Genomic DNA, 22719 nt, shown 5'->3' on the forward strand with positions numbered 1-22719 from the left:
TGAACTTGTGCCTTTGGGTTTGTTTCGGTATTACTTGGTAACGCGCCTTGCGGTCTCTTGGAGAAATTTTGGGCTTGTTGATTTATTTGTTTTTCGATGTTTTGTATACTAGCTTGTTGATTTCTAAAATTTGATTCTAATTGTAGAAACCTATCCGAGTTTTTCTTTCCAGTGTCGGAGATAAGGCGAGATATAGTATCTTCAAGCCTTTCTCGTCCACCTTGTTGTTGAGGGAAATTTTGTGACTCATTTCTTGGTTGTTGAAAGTTTGTTCGTTGATTTTGTTGGTTACTACTATTGACGGGTTCTCTCCAACCAAGGTTAGGGTGGTTTCGCCATCCTTGGTTGTAGGTGCCCGTTGGGGGACCCGACGGCCTAGGTCTATTATCAATGTAGTTTACCGATTCTGTTTGATCATCTGTTTCTTTCATACAACTCCAATTTTCATGTGGCCCACCACACCCTTCACAAGCCATAACCGAGACTGTTTTTGTCATCTATAACTTTTAAATTTTAGAAGAAAGGGCCTCGATTTGGGCTTGTAAAGAGGTGCTTTCATCAACCTTATGGGCGCCCGGGGCAATAGATTTATTGCCTCGGGGAGTGTGCCACTGGAAATTGGTTTGAGCAATTTCCTCAATTTGATTATATATTTCATGCGGGCGGTGATTACCTAAAAATCCCCCAGAGCTAGAGTTAAGTGTCTGTCTTGTGTGTGGCAACAACCCATTATAGAAAGTGGATACTTGTTGCCATATCGCAAGACCGTGATGAGGACACTTTCTCAATAGCTCCTTGAACCTTTCCCAAGTTTCATATAAGGATTCCCCGTCCTCTTGTGAATAGGTATTAATTTCAGTCATTAATTTAGCCGTTTTAGCGGGAGGGAAATACTTATATAGAAATTTTTGGGTTGGTTCATCCCAGGTGTTTATCGATCCAGCTGGGAGGGCGTTAAGCCAAGCCTTTGCTCGGTCTTTTAGTGAAAAAGGAAACATTCGGAGGCGGATGGCGTCATTTGATGCTCCATTGATCCGAAAGGTATCACATATTTCTAAGAAATTAGTAATATGTAGATGGGGATCCTCGTCCGCAAGCCCATGGAAGGTTGCAGAGTTTTGAAGCATCTGTATCAAATGCGGCCGAAGTTCGAAGTTATTGGCTTCAACATTCGGTGCATTGATAGCGGCGCCGAGATTACCTACGGTGGGTCGTAGATAATCCACGAGGGTACGTTGGTCCGCCATTGGAAGTGGGTTCCCCGAAACCTTCTCTTGGTTTTTAGCTTTTAGTCTTTTTCTGAGAAAGCGTTCGGGTTCTTCTAGAGGTTCTTTTATGTCTTTATTAGAACTGGAGCTCATACACTACGTAGAGGTGGCGTCTGGTTCCAAGTCCTGCAACAAAAACAGAAAATAATGTTGGTCAGAAGGTTCACCACGGCCCCGTGCTTAGTGAACACGGCCCGTGGTCGGAGTTACAGTGATTGTTTTCCGGATCCCTGTTACTGGAGAGTTGGACACGGCCCCGTGGTCAGCCTTCGGTAACTCGGAAAACTAAAAACTGCCAGTAACACTGCTGGGCACGGCCCGTGTCCGACCAGGCACGGCCCGTGCTGAGCTGTGCAGAAGCTGAAAAACTAGAAAAATCCTAAAAAAATAATAAAAAAATAATTAGGCCGTTGATTCCTAACTTTCTTAAAATCCTTGTGTCCCCGGCAACGGCGCCAAAAATTTGATGCGTGCTAGTGTGTATATGTTTTAGGTATATATTTTAAGCCCTTTTTACACTCTTTAGCCAAGTTTTAAATTTATAAAACACGATATTTACTAACACTAAACACACATATGGGCAAGTGCACCCATTGTGGACGTAGTATAGTGTTGGTAAGATACCGAGGTCGTCCAAGGACACAAGAGCTTTTAGTACCGGTTTATCCTCAACGTCTAATCAAATCAAAATGTTAGAAAAGATTTTAAAACTAAGAAAATAAAACTAACTAAATGCTGAAAAATAAAAATAAAAACAGATAGACAAGATGAATCACTTGGATCCGACTCGTGTATAGTGTAACCTTTGATTATTTTCGCACTTTTGCACTTGTTTAAGAGATTATCTTAGTTATTGTAGTAGGCCCCTCTTTTGAAGGTGGCGTTACCCTCAACCCAGTAGTTTGAGTCAGCAAGGATACAATCCTAAAGGGTCGGATTATTGAAAGATAATTAATTAAGTTATTAATGCAAATTATGGTAGGCCCCTCTTTTGAAGGTGACGTTACCCTCGACTAAGTAGTCTGAGTCAGCAGGGATACAGTCCTAACTAGCCGGGTTAAAGTATTAATAGTAGTTTAACTTATGAGGGGGTCAAAGAGTTTGGATCCCCGCCATCCAATACCTTTGGGTATTGAAGGAGATCCTACTAAATTTGACCCAGGTCCCTTGCAGGACCTCTAAACACTGAACAAGGGCAAGACTCTTACCAAACCGTTCCCTTAACCCCCGACCAGGTAGCCAACATACCTCCATATAGACCGTGGAGATATGAATGGTGAAAATCTTTTATTTTATATAGACAGTAAAATAATGTCAAGACACCACGGACAAACGATAAGGAAGAATCACCTTCAACATAAGAAACTAGTTATTAAAGTCATTAATACAAAACCAAATAAAAAGTGCAAAAGATTAAAAATAAAAAGTATTACACTAGACACTTGTCTTCACCAAGTGATGTAAGAGACTTAGGCAAACATGGCCTCTGATTGTCAAGAACTCTTACGATCAATCTTGGATCCCGAGACGACTCACACACTCTATGATGGACAATGGATGATGGTGGTGGATGATGGTGTTGTGATGGTGGTGGGTGGTAGGTGAAGTGTGAGAGAGGTGGTGTGCTAAGGGATGAGTTGAAATGGCTCCAAGCACTCCTATTTATAGGCTGAACAGAAGCCTGGGCATGGCCCCGTGCCCGCTGGGCACGGCCCCGTGTCCATCTGACACTCTCTCTCTTCATTAATTGTAATTCGCAATTACAATAAATGTCCCTGCAGTACTCTGACCACGCCCCCGTGTCTGCTGGGCACGGCCCCATGGTGAGTAATAGAAGCTTCTATAGGTTTGTCTTTTCTGCTGCTTCTTGGGCACGGCCCCGTGCTCGCATAGCACGGGGCGTGTTCAGTCTTCTATCTTCTTTGTTTTGCTTGGGAGGATGCTGTCGAGGGGTCGGGCAATCCACTTTTGTCCCTTTTCTTGTACTTATGTTAGATTTTGTTGTCTTTTTGCTTCTTTTGTTAATTTGAGCTCATTTAATCCTGAAAATACAAAAGGAAGACAAAAGCACACTTTTTCCAACAATAGTACTAAAAGGGGTTAGTTTTATGCCACAATTGATATAATTTATATGTTGCATTTTGCGCGTATCACATCGCCAACGCACTTAGTCGTAAAACTCATGTCAAGGGTATTCGTTGTTTCCATCTCGTCAACGATCTTCAACACCGCATTCGTGAAGCTCAATATGCATCCGTTAACTAGGGTAACCTCTACAACGAGATGTAATGTGGTGCTGAAGAGAGTCTTGTGTCCAAATCCGATGGTATTTTATATCATCTCAATAGCATCTGGATTCCTAATCGTGATAACCTTCGAGATTTTCTGGTGAAGGAAGCACACAAATCGAGGTATTCTATTCACCCTGGTGCTGATAAGATGTACCACCATATGCATACGTCCTATTGGTGGCCTGGAATGAAGAAAGATATCGCCACCTTCATTTCGAAATGTCTCACTTGTTCCAAGGTTAAAGCTGAACACCAACGTCCCTCTGGCTTGCTCGAACAACCAGAAATTCCTGTCTGGAAATGGGAGAGTATTGCGATGGACTTTGTTACTAAGCTTCCTCGTACTTCTTCAGGTCATGACAGTATTTGGGTGATCATTGACCGATTGACCAAATCCGCTCACTTTCTCTCCATTCATGAAGATTACAAAGTCGAGAAATTGGCTCGTATCTACACGAATGAAATCATTTGTCATCATGGTATCCCCATTGACATCATTTCTGACTGCGATGGTCGTTTTACATCTCGTCTTTGGAAAACATTTCAATCCGCTATGGGTCCTCAGTCTGACGGTCAAACCGAGCGTACTATCCAAACTCTAGAGGATACGCTTCGTCATGCGTAATCGATTTTGGTGGCAACTGGGATATGCACTTGCCTTTGATCGAATTCTCATACAACAACATTTATCACGCGGGTATTCAAATGGCACCTTTCGAAGCATTGTATGGCCGTAAGTGTCGTTCGCCTATTTGTTGGCACGAGATCGGAGAAGCTCAAATCACCGGTCCCGAGCTTATACAAGAGACAACGGACAAGATTCTACATGTTCGAGACAACTTGCTGAAAGGGAAACTCGCGCCTCACTACGTCGCAAACCTTTGGAATTCGAAGAGGTGACTTTGTACTTCTCAAGGTATCCCCTTGGAAGGGCGTAGTTCGTTTTGGTAAGAAAGGGAAACTCGCGCCTCACTACGTAGTTCCTTTCAAGATTCTCGAAAGGATTGGCAAGGTAGCGTATCGACTGGACCAACCTCAAGAGCTCAACAACGTTCATCCTACCTTCCACGTCTCAAACTTGAAGAAATGTCTAGCTAAAGAAGGGCTTCAAGTTCCACTCAAAGATCTTCAAATCAATGAGACTTTGCACTTCGTGGAGAAAACTATCGAGATCATGGACCGAGGACTCAAGCAATTAAGGCACAGTCGAATTCCTATCGTGAAGGTTCAATGGGAAGAAAAACGTGGCCATTTTCAGGCGGAAGTTGAATGGATATTTTGAATTCTGCCGAGAAGTATGCAGCCATGGCAGTTTTAATTGTCTTTGTTTTCATACACTTACTGATCCGAGGCTCATTTTTCTTACATTTTTTTTCAAAACGTTTGTCGATTTTTTGGTGCCGGTGTTTCTTAGTTGTGGTGGTGATCTTTAAAATAAATGCGCCCTATGCACATTACGTCACAATTTAACGGCAATTGCTACCAAACTCGCCGCAACGCGGCGGGGTTGTTTCCTAGTTAATATATATATATATATATATATATATATAATAACTTATCAATACTTTATTTTAGCACTCTCTGATTTCCTGCGTTGTATACATTAATTGTGAAGGGGCATGAATAATGCATCATTGCCACATGCCATTAAATGATTGGAGTTATTTTTTTTACCCAAATTATATTAAGTTTTTTTAATCTTCTTTTTTTATCTCTGTTTTTTACTACACTGTTTAACCAGGTCTTTTAGTTTTGTTTTTCCAACCTTTTCTTATCTTTATATATTTTATGTTTTGTTTTTAGTTTTCTTTTTCCAACCTTTTCCTGTCTTTATATATTTGTTTTATTTTTTGTTTTACCATTCGAGAACTTTCATTTTTCTCTACTTTTTTTCCTTCAAATTTTACCAATCCCTTTGTTGAAGGGTCATGAATAGTAAATGTATTTTAATAATTTATTTTATAATTTTTAACTCATCCTTTTTCCTTTTTCTTAAATCATATTTTCTTTATCATTTAATTTCATATATTTTTAATAACTTACGTCCGTTAATAACTGAACCGATTATGACGATTTGGTTTTGTAAACAACAACCTTCATTTTAAAACAATATTTATTTTACATTATCATTTGTTTCGTTTTGCCACATCGTGCAACTTAAGAAAACCTAGTTAAATATTAATAGCCGTATACTAGGAATAGATTAGACATTATATGAACACACAGACAAACGATAACATGTAAAAGCTACCAAAAACAATAGTACATGTGGGCGTGCCACTTCAACTTTTACAAATGGGTACTCTCTACCTGTTTGGGTTACACAACCATTGGATCAACGGCTAGGGGTTAGGGAGGGTACTTGCTAATGAGGGTTAATGATTTTGGGGGTTTATGGATTTTTGATGGTGGAATTAAACATTTAAACACGAGGATTTAAGGAGAAATTATTTTTCAACAACAATACTTTATGTGTATTAATTATTTACGTGTTAATATTTTTAGGAATGTATTAATTTAAAATTTTAGGAATGTATTAGTTAACTATAAGTTAAGAATTTATGTGTTTAGTTATTTATAGTATTAATTTAAAATTTTAGGAATGTATTAGTTAACTATAAGTTATTTATATTTACTTATTTATGTGTTAATTTATTTCTAATAGAAAAAGAAAACAAAGAGGATAATTTAGGGTAGTAGTGCTGCCAAATTAGGGAGTTTAGGGTGGTGGATAGACTGGGTAACGTGATGGGACGGGATTGGAAGATGTTAGGGTAGAAAGGGCAAGTGGCCCTTCCTCCCTAAGCCACGTCAGCACCCGTCACAAAAGTGGCGTGGTACAAGAAAGGAGGAGTGGGACGGGGCGTGAAAGGACCATGTAACACCTCGCTTTTCGTAACTTTCCGTTTTTAGAAGGATTGTATCGTAATTCTATTTTCGGAAACTCGTTTCCTTTGTAATCATATCTCATTTCGAATTGTTGTAAATCCGAGACTTTGATCGTAATAAAAATGATCTTGTATGTGGAATATACATTGTTGTTACGTGTTTAAACATTGATACATACATTCGTTTGGTACATGATGCATAATTCTCATAAACATAAGTTTAACTCGTAAACAATGATCGTGTATTCGTGATTCTTAAACATTCCGTACGATATCATCAACAGGACTGATAAAGGATTTTAAAGTCGATTTTCGGAAACACTTGGTTATTCGAATACGAGACTTATAATTATTTAACACATCATTTTATGTTACGTATACTTGTTTAAACCTTTCAATACTTCACTTATTTCTTACAACATAAAAATCATGGTTACATCCTTATTTTAGCACTTGATTTCATGTTTATTATATGTGTTAAACCTTGTTCTATGTTAAATAAACATTGATACATCATATTTACATAACATAATCTACAAATATATGTCTTAACTTGTCAAAAAAATATAAAGGTTGTCCAGAATGTACGATCGGAACTTCAGCCCCATTTAATTTCTTTTTCTGTTTAATTAACCCCCAACTACTCCTAATTAAAGCTCAACCACCTTAACCCTAATTCCCCAAGTATAAATACCCCCTTGTTCCAGCCGTTTTACCACTTTTACAATACTCAAACACGCTCAAAACATCACTAAACTCAGCTGAGTTTCAGCAACATTGAACAGAAAGTTCCAGCCATTAAAAGTGAGTTTTAACTCACCTCTTCTTCTATTTTCTTCTCATTTCTTTTTTTTTTTTTTAAAAACACTTTGATAACCACTAGAAAGGTTTTCGCAAGTTTGCTTGGGAAAACTAAGGTGTAACCTCACCATTTTTGAGGTTCAAAGTGCACTAAACTTTCTGCTTGTTTTTATCTTTTCATATGTTCATGTTTTGATAGAAAACTTGGTAGAATCTTGTTCCCACCAAGCTCACAACTTAGTCTATAGTTGTGGGCTTGTGTTAGGGTGATTTCCATCAAAGTTTTGGGGTTCAAACACCCATTTTATTTCTGTTCATATATGTTAATTGAATGATGAAAACAAGCACAAGTCATCATCTTCCATGTGATGAACTTGTGACTTGTGAAGTGTGAACAAATGGAAGCTAGGGCTTTTCTAAATTAAATTCCAATCCTTCATTCTTAACCTTGTGTACGAACACTCTTATGACTTGCTAGGATTAAATTACCTTAGCCCCGTTGTATGAATTAAAACCCTGCTATTACCCTACACGATCGATCTAGGGCTCCGTAACGCATGTCAAGGCTCTGCCTGACTCAGTCGTTGGAGTTCTGTCTAGTGTTACACCCGATTGATTTAGGATTCCGTAATGCATGTCAAGGCTCTGCCTGACTCAGTCATTGGAATTCTGTCTCGAGTTGTAAGGTTAATGTGACTTGGGTTATTTTACTAACACATGTGCATTGTTTAATTTTAATAGATAATAACCAGGAGAATCACCAGGAAGCTATAATAGTATCACCTAAATCTACAATGTGAGTACATTATCTTTTTGTAAATATTTTTGTGAGTCAAAATGTTTTACCAAAACCTCAAATGTTTTAAATTACACTTAACAGTAATTGAGTATTTGTGATTCTACAATTACTGGCGGTATGTTGGGGTTTTGTATACAAAATGTGGAAGACGTTACCAATGGACAAAAAGTTAGCCAATGAGTAATATGACCCACAAGTCAGGTATTGACAGTACTGAATGAGTAATTGAATAGATAAAAGTAAATGTAATTGCGGATGCCCTCAATTCTGTGAAGTTATAAAACTGTTTTGATTAAACTGGGATGCACTCGCCAGCACTGAAATCTTGGAAAAGTGGCTATAAAAGTTACCTAAATAAAAAGGAGTTTTTATTTTAATAATTAGGGTTTATCCCTATAAATGTATTGTCAAATGAACTTGGGTTTTACCCCAATGACTTCTTATTATAAAAAAATTTGGTGTTTAACTCTGATAAAAATATTTCCTAACTACGGTCCTGATGTATTCCGCTGCTAAATTAATAAACACCGACACCACTGATCTGGATCTCGCGGCGCCCGCTCCTAGGGTAGGGGTCGGGGATTACGACATAGAGTGGTATACGACATAGAGTGGTATCAGAGCTACAGCCACTGGTTTAAGCCAAAGAAGTGTTCTGCTGACACTTAAATTCCGTGTTAGGAAATAACTTATGTGATTACGTGTAAATAGTGTTTTGTGTTATTTGACTATTTGTTAGCTTACAATATGAGTGAGCAAGGAACTTCGGACGCTTATCGTCACTTAGATAGTTCACCAAAAGACGAGGGAACATCATCTCAACCTAATTCCCCTGGATACTCAGCCGATACTGAGGAAGGGATATTTATATTTAAGGCACAGTCTGAGGAACCCTTCACTACTAAAAAGAGAGGTTGGTTTAATAGGGGAGTACATGAGAGAAGAAAGAAAATGAAGAAATTACAACAACAGAGAGCGATAGTCAGAGCTAATAGGGAATCAAATGCACAGACTCAGGAGACAGTCAATAGGCCACCTTGGGAAGAGGAACTAGATAGATAGCTGGCCGATTTTCATATGTTAGCCACTACAGCAGTAGACGTTAACCTAAACCAAATAGCTGAACCGCCACTGTTACCTTTATTCCCAAACCAACAAATGCTAGAACCCGACCAAGAAAACCCGTTTCCAATCCCTGATGTAGATCCTTATGAGATTCCCAGAATTCCCCCACCAAACCCCATAGCTCAGTACACTGACCTTAACCCTTTAGATCCCTTTTGGAGCAGCAAATGGTGTACGCAGAGTGTAATAAGAAACCCATACCCTTATGGACAACCTATCCCTCGACACCCTGATCCAGTACCAGCACCCATGCCACCTATGAGGCAGGAAAATTTGGAAGAACTTCGCTCATTTGGTGACGAATTAGTAGAGGAAGGAGATAGAATTCGTCAAATAGGAGAGAAGCTTATGTGGAAACATGTCGAGCGCGATATACATGATTGCATACATGACACTTCGAGTAATGTTTAGATATATGTGTAATTTTGTATTTAAAAAAATCTATAGATAGACTAAAATAGATACTGATGCATAACTACTAGTATATTTGATTTCCAGTTGTAGTTTGTAATAGACACATATAAATAGAAAGAGTAAAAGTCACAATGATCGACGTTTTTGATCAAATTGTTTGCGTGATTGTGTATAAATATTTGTATTAAATTTATCCTGTGATAATTAATACCTGATAAAATGTTCACAATTCATATGGACAACGAAGTAAATCAGGAAAACCAGAATAATGAGAATAATGGAAACCAAATAGATAACAGTGCCATCCAACATATAGTAGCACAAGGAATTATAGATGCTATGCCTTATATTATCAAGACTGTTAAGGAAGCAGAAAATAATAAATCTGCAAATGGAAGTAAACGCCAGCACACTGAACCAAGTCACAGTGTAAACAATAATAACATACCTTTTATCCAAGCTCTAATTCCTAAAAGAAGAAGAACCGCTTCTTACAGTTGTTCTTATAAAGAATTCTTGGCCTACAAACCAATAGAATTCTCAGGCAATGAAGGAGCCATTGCAGCCTTACGCTAGATAGAAAAGACAGAAGCAGTCATAAAAATAAGTAAATGTGCAGATGAAGATAAGATTATGTTTGCTTCTAATCTTTTCAAAAATGCAGCCTTAGAATGGTGGAATACTATTCTCCAGTCTAGGGGAAGTGACAGAGTTTACAATATGGAATGGATCAACTTTAAGGAAATGGTTGAAAGAAAATTCTGTCCTCCTAATGAAAAGGAACAAATCGCCAATAAGTTCCTAAATCTTAAAATGATTGGAATAGACTGCAAAGGTTAGACTACCATATTCTTCGAATATGCTAGGATAGTGCCTACCTTAGCCTCACCTGAACCAGTGTTAATCTCCCGTTATATTTGGGGATTAATTAGTGAGATTAGACATGTAGTCAAGGCATCTAGACCACCAACCATAGAAGAAGGAGTAGAACTAGCAAATACCCTGAAAGATGACTTGGTACGCACACAATAGGAAAACCAGAGAAAGAACCTAGCTCAAAAGCTTACCCAGGAATTTCGCTACGGTAATTCCAACCGTGGGAAAGGTACAGGTTCTTCCTCTACACCCTACTGTAGGTATTGGAAAAGAAAGCATTATGGAAGATGCTCTATATACTGCAACTTTTGCAAAATGTCGGGACACAAGGAATAAAACTGTAGGAAGAAACCTAGTAATGGGATATGCTTCAATTGTGGAGAGAGTGGGCACATCAGACCAAACTGTCTGAAACTAGCTCTAGCCACAACTAACAAAGCTAAAACAACTGAGGCACCTAAGAAAAATGCCAGAGCATTTGTTCTGACAGCTGAGGAAGCCAAGATGATTCCAGATGTGATTGTCGGTACGTTCTTAGTTAATAATATATATGCCAAAGTATTGTTTGACTCTGGTGCAAACCAAAGTTTTATCAATACTTCTTTCTACAAACTTCTTGACCAACCCTTAGCCAAACTTCAAAAAGATTGTCTGGTAGAGACCGATAGAGAATCCATTAAGATTAGCGAAATCTTGCAGGGAGCAAGAATAGAAATCCTGAATCATCATTTCTTTGCTAATCTTTACCCAATAAATCTAGCCGGATTCGACGTTGTATTATGAATGGATTGGTTGGTAGCCAATCATGCCAGTATTTTATGTGATCAAAAGACAGTACAAGTAAGTACACCAAGAGGTGAAAAGATCACAATTAAAGGAGATAAGCCAACCAGATTAACAAAATTCATCTCTGTGATGAAAGCCGCAAGTTATGAAAGGAAAGGAGGAATAGTATATATGATTTCTGTAATCATTAATACTAAAGGAAAAGAATTAAAAAATATCCCTGTAATATCTAACTTCTCAGACGTCTTTCCAGAAAAGTTACATGGATTACCGCCTGATAGAGAGGTTGAATTTAGGATTCACCTAATACCAGGAACGGCACCGATTACCAAAGCACCAGATCGATTAACACCAACGGAGATGCAGGAAGTGAAGAAACAAATGGAAGAACTTCTTGACAAAGGTTTTATACAACCAAGTTCATCACCATGGGGAGCACTGGTGTTGTTTGTTAAGAAGAAAGACGGATCGATGTGTATGTGCGTTGATTACCGAGAATTGAACAAGGTTACGATTAAGAACCGGTACCCACTACCGAGAATCGATGATCTATTCGATCAACTTCGATGTAACAACTCTCACTAATATTATTACTTATTATGTTAATTGTCCAATAAGGAAACCCTAATTGAGAAACCCAAGTAATTCTGCATAAACCCTAAAATTTTCAGAACAATCAGAATCAGGATCAGGGCCCCTAAAACTTAAGGGGGGTAAACCCTAATTGACGATTATCTTCACATTTCGTTGTAGAATGAGAATTTTGTTGATTCGCTGACTCACCCAGGCTACAAACACACGAAGCAACCCTATGCTAGAAGTGAACCCATCGCGACACACGACAGGACCAGTGGTCCCTGTCGCGACACGTGGGGGAAACCATTTTCCAGATATAAATAGAGGGGGTTGGCACTTGAATTCTGATGTTCGTTCGATGTTCAAATTCCAATTATACCTTGAGATATCGTTTAATTACTACAAACACACACGAATCACTAAACGCTGCCGCGATAAACAAGGTAATAACTCGATCGCTATTACAATTCAAGGTCCGATCGATTGAAACTATCCAACGAATTTTTAAGTGCTGCTCAAATTGGGTTTATACTTTGTCATTCGTCGTTAATTCGATGGATGTTTAAGTATCGCACTTTGTCATTTGTTGTGAGGGTTGAATCTCGTGAATTGTCGTAAATGCTGTATTAGTTACTAACCCAGTTCGTGTGCATTGTTATTTAAATTAGGTTAAACAGGCTAATCAGTAGACTAAACTCCGCCCGCATAAATCTGCAATGTGAGTCATTCTCTTTTTACCAAACTTGCTTTCAAAATCATGTTTGTTTTCAAAGTTATAATTACAGGGATTAAGTCTTTGTAGTCTTCATTACAGCCGGTATGTGGGGTTTTGTATACATTACTTGTTATCCATCATCATTGGACAACGAGGTAGCCAAGGGGTGATATGACCATAGTCACAGACACCATTGGACAATGAGATAGCCAATGGGTGGTCGAGTGACAAATACCGTGGGTATATGGTTGACATGTAGAAACATTATAATCGCTCTTAATACTGTAAATTATAACAAAAAGTATCATTTTAGATAAAAAGAATGATTCACTCAGTATTTCCCCGCTGACAAAACCTTTTTCAAACATGTTTCAGGTGATCTGTTGTGATCCAGGAAAAGTGCGGTGAAGCACTACAAGCTTAAGGAAGTGGCTCAAAATAAAGAAATAAAGAAACATGTTTTGTAAAATAAAGATTTCCAAGTGAAATCACTTTATTGTAAATTACAGGGTTTTATCCCTAAATTATGTAATGAAGTAAACGGGCATTTTTATTAAAAGATCATGTATTAAAGACTTCCGCTGTCGCCTAAATTAAATACCACGGGGTTCCTGGTTCGCGGCTCTTGACCGGGTCAAACCGGGGCTAGGGCCGTGAAAGGAAAAGGTGGTATCAGAGCCACTGATTTAAGCTAATTAAATATTATGCAAAATATTTAATTTTACTAATTACCATTATGTGATTATGTGTTTTATTAACTGACTATTTGTTAGTTACAGTATGGGTAAACAAAGATTTTCGGACATCTATCGTCAATTAGATAATACACCAAAAGATAAAGGATCATCATCCTCAAAACACTCTATAGATACTAGAGAAGGAATATTTGTCCGTAAAGCACAGTTTGAGAAGCCACTTTCTCCCAGTAAAAGAAGTTTGATTATTAGGAAAGTCAGGAGAAAGGAAAGAAATCACAACCAAAGGAAGTGAGATTTAATCAGGAAACCCAGAAAATAGGCAAAAATCCACCATGGGAAGACAAATTAGATGAAAAATGGACAGATCTTTATATGTTAGCCACGGTAGCAGTAAATACCAACCTTTAAAAACTATCAGTACCCTGAACCAGTATTAGTACCTATATTACTTACAAGCCAGAAGCTCCAAAGAAAAGTTTACCCAGTAAATAAATAAGTTACAATAAACCCTAGTATGTTTTGATTTTCAGTTGTCCTTTGTATTAAATTAATCACACGGTATGCAATAAAACTTAAATGTTTATTTGTAAAATTTTGTTATAAAATTTTAACTTAGCATTTTGTGTGCCTTTTGCATATATGCTAAACAACATGAATGAGTTATCTGAAGCCCTTCAGAATCTCAATCTCTATCCTGTACCAATAGAAGTTTCCAACGACTTTACTGGTTACATTGCTGATGTGGGGGAACCTATGGAATTTCAAGCTCCACCTCCGGAGAAATCAAAGCCTAAGAAAAGAAGAAGATATGTAGGATGGAGGAAAGTACGCAGGAGGAAACCAGCAACTAGGAAAATTCCCAAAATAGAAAATCCTATGGATAAAGGAAAAGGGATCGAGATCAGAGAAAGTTCTAGGCCAGCAGAAATAGAAATCGAGGAAAATTCTAGGCAACCGGGAATAGAAATCGGGGAAAGTTCTAAGCAAACTGATGAATTTCCATTTCAGGAGAAATTAGATCGTCTACTGGCAAGCTGTGATATCATTGGACCTATCACCAACAATCTCTACCCTTATCCTGCTGAAACCCAACTTCCAATAAATCTGGAACCAGCTATTCCAGACCCTCTAATCCACACCCAGCCTTTAGGAGAAATGGACGAGTGGTGGACTAACGACTGTCAGTTTCAAAACCTTCTTAATAACCCCTATACTTTCTTCCCTCAGTTCGACCCAGAACCTATACCAAACCCACCGATGAGTAATGAAAACTTAGCCGAACTCCGCCATTTTGGCGAGGAGCTGATAGGTGCAGGGAATAGGATCTGGGAGGTGGGAGAGCAAATCTCCTGGAAGTACGACGAGAGGGAACGTCGCTACTAAAAATGCCAGCTGACAAAGGAATATTGGGGTTGGGAGGCTGTGTTTGTATAATAACAATAGTAATAAAGAAATATAAACTCTGTAAAATAGTTTAAAAATAAAACTTCTGTAAAATAACAGTGTGTACGGATGCCTAATATAATCTATAAAAATGGAAGTCAAGAAATCGACAATTTTGGCTATACGTGTGTTGTAAAAATTTGTGTGCTTATGTGCAATTGTTTGTTATATTTTTATTTTGACACTAATAATTTACACCTATAATAATTACCAGATGGAAAATGCTGGTAATGAACTAGTTAATGAAGTGAATCAATCTGAGCAAAATCAGGAAAATCAATTCATGACCAGGCAAGATATCGAGAATATCGTTGCTCAAGGGATAGCCAATGCTATTCCAGCAATCCTGGCTGCTGCTCAGAAACCTACTGAACCTCAACAAATTATTCCTAGTAAACGTACTCAAGAAGATAACTGCAGTAATAGCATAAATGGAGGCGGCAACCACACTCATCACGATAACGATCCACGACAAGCCCCACTTCCTAAGAAAATAAGAGCTGCAACGCCTGGTTGCACTTACAAAGAATTTCTTGCTTGTAAACCAGCTGAATTTGCAGGCAATGAAGGGGCGACTGCGACACTGCGTTGGTTAGAGAAAACCGAAGCAGTAATTATGATAAGTAAATGTGCTGAAGAAGACAAGGTTATGTATGCTTCGCATCTTTTTAAAGAAGGGGCGCTAGAATGGTGGAATACGGTACTTCAGGCCAAAGGAAGAAATATGGCCTATGCCATGAATTGGGAAGAATTTAAGCAGCTAATGGAAAGAAAATTTTGTCCCGAGTATGAAAAGGAACAAATGGCAAATAAATTCCTGAGCCATCGTATAGTGGGTATAGACTGTCGAGGATATACTTCAACATTCTTCGAGTATGCGAGAGTGGTACCAACCCTGGCTTCGCCAGAATCGGTGCTTATTTCCCGTTATACTAGGGGATTGATTCGCGAAATCCGTAATATCGTTAAAGCTGCGAGACCTCGCACTATAGACGATGCGGTGGAACTAGCTAACACCCTAACTGACGAACTGGTACGTACAAGAGAAGAAAACCGGAAAAAGGAATTGGCTCAGAAAATTACCTAAGGATTTCGTATGGGTAATAATAACAGGTTCAAGAAGAGGGGAATCGGACAATCTTCCACTCCGCCTTTCTGCAGGAATTGCAGAAAGAAACATTTTGGAAAATGCAATGAAACCTGTAACTTTTGCAAAGCTATAGGACATCGTGAGGAAGATTGTAGGAAAAAGACTAGGATCTGCTATAACTGTGGAGAAACTGGGCATTTCAGAACTGAATGTCCCAAACTGGTCAAACCAACAGACAACAAAGTTAAGACAACCGACGCAACTACTAAAAAGAATGCTAGAACATTCCAGCTGACCACTCAAGAAGCAGAACTCATTCCCGAGGTGATAGCTGGTACGTTCTTAGTTCACAACGTGTATGCAAAAGTATTATGTGACTCTGGTGCAAACCAAAGTTTTATTAATACTTCCTTCTGCCAAGCTTTTAATTTACCATTGATCAATCTTAGGCAGATTTTTACAGTCGAAACGGCAGATGGAAATTCTGTTAGCATAGATAAGGTTTTGCGAGAAGGAAAGATAGAACTCTTAGGCCATAAGTTTTCCACAAACCTGTTACCTAAGAAGTTAGCCGAATTCGATGTGGTATTAGGAATGGACTGGTTAGTAGCCAACCATGCTAGAATTCTCTGTGATAAAAAATTCCGTAGAAATCCATACACCTACAGGAGAAGTAATTTCAATCACAGGAGATAAACCTCAAAAGCCACTGAAATTCATTTCAGTAATAAAGTTGGCTAGTTATTCAAGAAAACAAGAAGTAGTGTACATGATTTCAGTAATCATTAACACAAAAAGTAAGGAACTTAAGGAAATACCAGTAGTCTCAGAATACTCCGACGTATTCCCAGAAGAATTACCTGGATTACCACCCGATAGGGAAGTAGAGTTTAGGATTCATCTAATTCCTAGAACTACCCCAATAGCTAAAGCACCTTACCGGCTAGCACCCACTGAAATGTTAGAATTGAAAAAGCAATTAGATGAATTACTAAGCAAAGGATTTATACAACCTAGTTCATCCCCTTGGGGAGCACCAGTGTTATTTGTGAAAAAGAAAGATGGATCGATCAGAATGTGTATTGATTATAGGGAATTAAATAAGGTTACAATTAAGAATCGATGCCCATTACCTAGGATTGACGATCTTTTTTATCAACTCCAGGGAGCTAGGTATTTTTCTAAGATAGACTTACGCTCCGGATATCATCAGTTGAAAGTACAAGAAGAAAACATACCTAAAACTGCTTTCAGAACTAGGTATGGTCATTATGAGTTTACAGTCATGCCCTTCGGACTAACAAATGCTCCTGCAGCATTCATGGACATGATGAATCGGATTTGTAAACCATACTTGGATAAATTCGTAATTGTCTTTATCGATGATATACTTATTTATTCCAAAAGTCAGGAAGAACATTGTGCGCACCTGCATGTACTCTTAACTTTGTTAAGAAAGGAAAAGCTTTACGTCAAATTCTCGAAGTGTGAATTCTGGCTACAAGAAGTGCAATTTTTATGGCATATGGTGAATCACGAAGGTATTCATGTAGATCCCTCTAAGATAGAAGCAATCACCAATTGGAAGGTCCCGCAAAAAGTTATGGAAATTAGAAGCTTTTTAGGCTTAGCTGGATACTATAGACGATTTATTAAGGATTTTTCTAAGATAGCTGTACCTTTGACTAAGCTAACCTGTAAAGCAGTTAAGTTTGAATGGGGACCCAAGCAAGAAGAGGCTTTTAAGATTCTGAAGCAAAAGCTAACAAACGCTCCAATTCTAGCCCTTCCAGAAGGAACGGAAGATTTTGAAGTCTACTGCGATGCTTCTAAGCTAGGATTAGGATGTGTATTAATGCAACGCAAAAAGGTAATTGCATATGCCTCAAGACAATTGAAGAAGCACGAGGAGAATTATACGACTCATGATTTAGAATTAGGATCAATAATTATTGCCCTTAAGATTTGGAGGCATTATCTGTATGGAAGTAAGTTTACTGTCTATACGGATCACAAAACTCTAAGGTATATATTTGGGCAAAAAGAATTAAACATGAGGCAAAGAAGATGGATGGAAATCCTAAGTGATTACGACTGTGATATTCAATATCACGAAGGAAAAGCAAACATAGTCGTTGATGCTCTAAGTCGTAAGTATCATGAAAAGCAAAAGCAAGTCCGTGCTCTTAGATTAAATTTGCAATTAGATTTAATGGAACAACTGAAGAAAGTTCAAGAAACAGCAATCGAAGACGATGCTGAAGGAATGAAAGGACGAATAAAAGAGTTAGAGCAAGGAAATGATGGAATTTGGAGATTCCACCAGAAAAGAATCTGGGTACCTAAGCACGGAGAATTAAGAGATAAGATTCTAGAAGAAGCTCATAAATCTAGGTATACCATACATCCCGGTAACAATAAGATGTACCAAGATTTAAGAAATAATTGCTGGTGGATAGGTATGAAAAAGGACATAGCTAAATATGTATCTAAATGTCTTACTTGTTCGCAAGTAAAAGCAGAACACCAGAAACCTTCGGGACTACTACAACAATTAGAAGTGCCTGTATGGAAATGGGAACTCATAACAATGGACTTTGTTACTAAGTTACCCAAAACCAGAAAAGGTAATGATGCAATTTGGGTAATTGTAGATCGATTAACCAAATCAGCTCATTTTCTACCCATGAAAGAAACCTTTAGCATGGAAAGGTTAGCCAAGTTGTATGTAGACGAAGTAGTATCCTTACATGGAGTCCCACACTCCATTGTATCAGATAGGGATAGTCGTTTCACTTCCCATTTCTGGACTATTTTTCAGGAAGCAATGGGAACTCGACTAAATTTAAGTACTGCCTATCATCCACAAACAGACGGACAAAGTGAAAGGACAATACAAACTCTGGAATACATGCTCCAAGCATGTGTAATTGATTTTGGTGGTAACTGGGATAACCACTTACCCTTAATTGAATTCTCCTATAACAATAGTTTTCATTCAAGCATTGAAGCTGCCCCATTTGAAGCACTGTATGGACGTAAGTGTAGAACTCCAGTTTGTTGGGCAGAAATAGGAGAAAGTCAGTTATCAGGTCCTGAAATTGTACAAGAAACCACTGACAAGATCACGCTAATCAAAGAAATACTGAAAACGACTCGAGATCGTCAGAAAAGCTATGTAGACAATCGCCGCAAGCCGCTAGAGTTTCAAGTCGGAGACAAAGTACTTTTGAAAGTTTCTCCTTGGAAAGGAGTAGTACGGTTCGGTAAGATAGGAAAGCTGAGTCCAAGATACGTAGGACCATTCCCAGTAATCCAACGAATAGGACCAGTTGCCTATCGTTTACAACTACCAGAAGAATTAGCTGGAGTACATGACGTATTTCATGTATCCAACCTCAAGAAATGTCTATCTGACGAATCCCTGGTAGTACTTCTTCAAGATACAGAGGTAAATGAAAAGCTGAAATTTGTGGAGAAACCACTGCAGATAGAAGATAAAAAGATCAAGTTTCTTAAGCATAAACAACTAGTACTAGTCAAACTCAAGTGGGATTCAAAAAGAGGACCCGAATACACTTGGGAGCTAGAATCAGAAATGAAGCGAAAATATCCTCATCTATTCCAGTAAATCTCGAGGATGAGATTTTTATTAAGGTGGGGAGGATGTAATAACTCTCACTAAAATTATTACTTATTATGTTAATTGTCCAATAAGGAAACCCTAATTGAGAAACCCAAGTAATTCTGCATAAACCCTAAAATTTTCAGAACAGTCAGAATCAGGATCAGGGCCCCTAAAACTCAAGGCGGGTAAACCATAATTGACGATTATCTTCACAATTTGTTGTAGAATGAGAATTTCGTTGATTCGCTGACTCACCCAGGCTACAAACACAGAAGCAACCCTATGCTAGAAGTGAACCCGTCGCGACACGCGACAGGACCAGTGGTCCCTGTCGCGACACGCGGGGGAAACCATTTTCCAGATATAAATAGAGGGGATTGGCACTTGAATTCTGATGTTCGTTCGACGTTCAAATTCCAATTATACGCTGAGATATCGTTTAATTACTACAAACACACACGAATCACTAAACGTTGTTGCGATAAACAGGGTAATAACTCGATCGCTATTACGATTCAAGGTCCGATCGATTGAAACTATCCAACGAATGTTTAAGTGCTGCTCAAATTGGGTTTATATTTTGTCATTCGTCGTTAATTTGATAGATGTTTAAGTATCGCACTTTGTCATTTGTTGTGGGGGTTTAATCTCGTGAATTGTCGTAAATGCTGTATTAGTTACTAACCCAGTTCGTGTGCATTGTTATTTAAATTAGGTTAAACAGGCTAATCAGTAGACTAAACTCCGCCCGCATAAATCTGCAATGTGAGTCATTCTCTATTTACCAAACTTGCTTTCAAAATCATGTTTGTTTTCAAAGTTATAATTACAGGGATTAAGTCTTTGTAGTCTTCATTACAGCCGGTATGTGGGGTTTTGTATACATTACTTGTTATCCATCATCATTGGACAACGAGGTAGCCAAGGGGTTCCTGGTCCGCGGCTCTTGACCGGGTCAAACCGGGGCTAGGGCCCTGACATTCAAAGAGCTCGATTCTTTTCCAAGATCGATTTACGCTCAGGATATCATCAACTGAAAATACAGGAAGAAGATATTCCTAAAACTGCTTTCAGAACTAGGTACGGTCATTATGAATTTACCATTATGCCATTTGGTTTAACCAATGCCCCAGCCGCATTTATGGACATGATGAACAGGATATGTAAACCATACCTGGATAAATTTCATAATTGTCTTTATAGACGATATTCTAATTTACTATAAGAGTAAAGAGGAACATGCAGCACATCTGCATACACTTCTGACATTGTTGAGAAAAGAGAAGCATTATGCTAAATTCTCAAAATGTGAATTTTGGTTAGAAGTTCAATTCCTTGGACATCTGGTTAATCATGAAGGAATTCATGTGGATCCCACAAAGATCGAGGTGACTACTAAATGTAAAGTCCCTGAGTCGCCTACAGAAGTAAGAAGTTTTCTTGGACTAGCAGGATATAATAGACAGTTTATCCGAGATTTCTCTAGAATAGCCATTCCTTTAACCAAACTGACCTGCAAATCAGTTAAGTTTGAATGGGGACCGAAACAGGAAGAAGCTTTTAAGATTCTTAAGCAAAGGTTAACCAACGCACCCATACTCGCATTACCAGAAGGAATTGAAGACTTTATAGTCTATTGTGATGCATCTAAGTTAGGATATGGATGTGTGTTGATGCAACGTCAAAAGGTTATAGCTTATGCCTCTAGACAACTTAAGAAACATGAAGAGAATTACACAACCCATGATCTAGAGTTAGGAGCCATAGTTTTTGCCCTTAAGATTTAGCGACACTATTTATATGGAAATAAATTCGTTGTCTTCACTGATCATAAGAGTTTAAGGTATATTTTTGGGCAAAAAGAATTAAATATGAGACAGAGACGTTGGATGGAAGTTCTTAGTGATTGTGATATTCAGTACCATGCTGGGAAAGCTAATATAGTAGTTGATGCTTTAAGTTGAAAGTATCATGAAAAGCCAAAACAAGTACGTTCTCTCAGATTAAATCTACAGGTAGATTTAAATGAGCAAATCAGAGAAGTACAGGAAACAGCAATCAAGGATAATGCTGAAAGATTAAAAGGAATGATTAAAGAATTATAACAAGGAACAGATGGAATTTGGAAGTTCCATAAGAAAAGGATGTGGATACCTAAACAAGGAAACCTACGCCACAGAATTCTAGAAGAAGCTCATAAGTCTAAGTATACGATACATCCCGGAAGTGATAAGATGTATCAAGATCTAAGAAAGAATTTCTGGTGGATAGGAATAAAAAAGGATATAGCAAACTACGTTGCTAAATGTCTAACTTGTTCATAAGTTAAAGCTGAAAATCAGAAACCCTCAGGACTATTGCAACAATTAGAGATGCCAATATGGAAGTGGGAATTGATAACAATGGACTTTGTCACCAAATTACCCAAGATAAGAAAAGGAAATGATACAATCTGGGTGATTGTAGACAGATTGACCAAATCTGCTCATTTCTTACCAATGAAGGAAACTTTCAGTATGGAACAGTTAGCCAAGTATTATGTTAATGAAATAGTTTCACTACATGGTATTCCTTTATCTATCGTATCCAATAGAGATAGCCATTTTACTTCTCATTTTTGGACAAGTTCCCAAAAATCAATGGGAACCAGGTTAAATCTAAGTACAGCTTATCATCCACAAACGGACGGACAAAGCGAAAGGACAATTCAGATGATGGAAGATATGCTTAGAGCCTGTGTAATTGATTTCAGGGGAAATTGGGACGACCATTTACCATCAATAGAATTTTCCTACAATAACATATATCATACAAGCATTAATGCTGCACCATTTGAAGCACTTTATGGACGAAAGTGCAGAACTCAAGTATGTTGGGTAGAAATTGGAGAAAAGCAACTATCTGCACCTGAGATAGTGCAAGAAACGACAGACAAGCTAAGTCAAGTCAAGGAAAGACTAAAAGCAGCACGAGATCGTCAAAAGAGTTATGCAGATAACAGACAAAAACCTTTGGAATTTCAAATAGGAGATAAGGTATTATTAAAAGTTTCTCCGTGGAAAGGAATAGTCAGATTCGTTAAAAGAGGAAAGCTAAGCCCAGATATGTTGGACCATTTGAGATTATTAGAAGAATAGGACCCGTAGCCTATCAGCTACAACTTCCAGAGGAAATGGCAGGAATACACGATGTGTTTCATGTATGTAATCTCAAAAAGTGTTAGGCAGACGAATCATTAGTGATACCTCTTAAGGACATAGATGTAAATGAGAAACTTAAGTTTATCGAGAAACCCATTCAGATTGAAGATAGAAAGATCAA

At 38.1% G+C, this 22719-nt stretch overlaps 1 non-coding gene across 1 annotated transcript; it reads left to right on the forward strand.

The window, feature by feature from the left end:
- The first annotated feature begins 762 nt into the window (after window positions 1–762).
- LOC118482860 lies at window positions 763–869 on the forward strand. Its single transcript, XR_004869039.1, has one exon. It is a non-coding gene; the product is annotated as a small nucleolar RNA R71 (small nucleolar RNA).
- The last annotated feature ends 21850 nt before the right edge of the window (window positions 870–22719 follow it).

This window comes from Helianthus annuus, chromosome 1, assembly GCF_002127325.2.
Source record: "Helianthus annuus cultivar XRQ/B chromosome 1, HanXRQr2.0-SUNRISE, whole genome shotgun sequence".
Taxonomy (NCBI): Eukaryota; Viridiplantae; Streptophyta; class Magnoliopsida; order Asterales; family Asteraceae; genus Helianthus; species Helianthus annuus.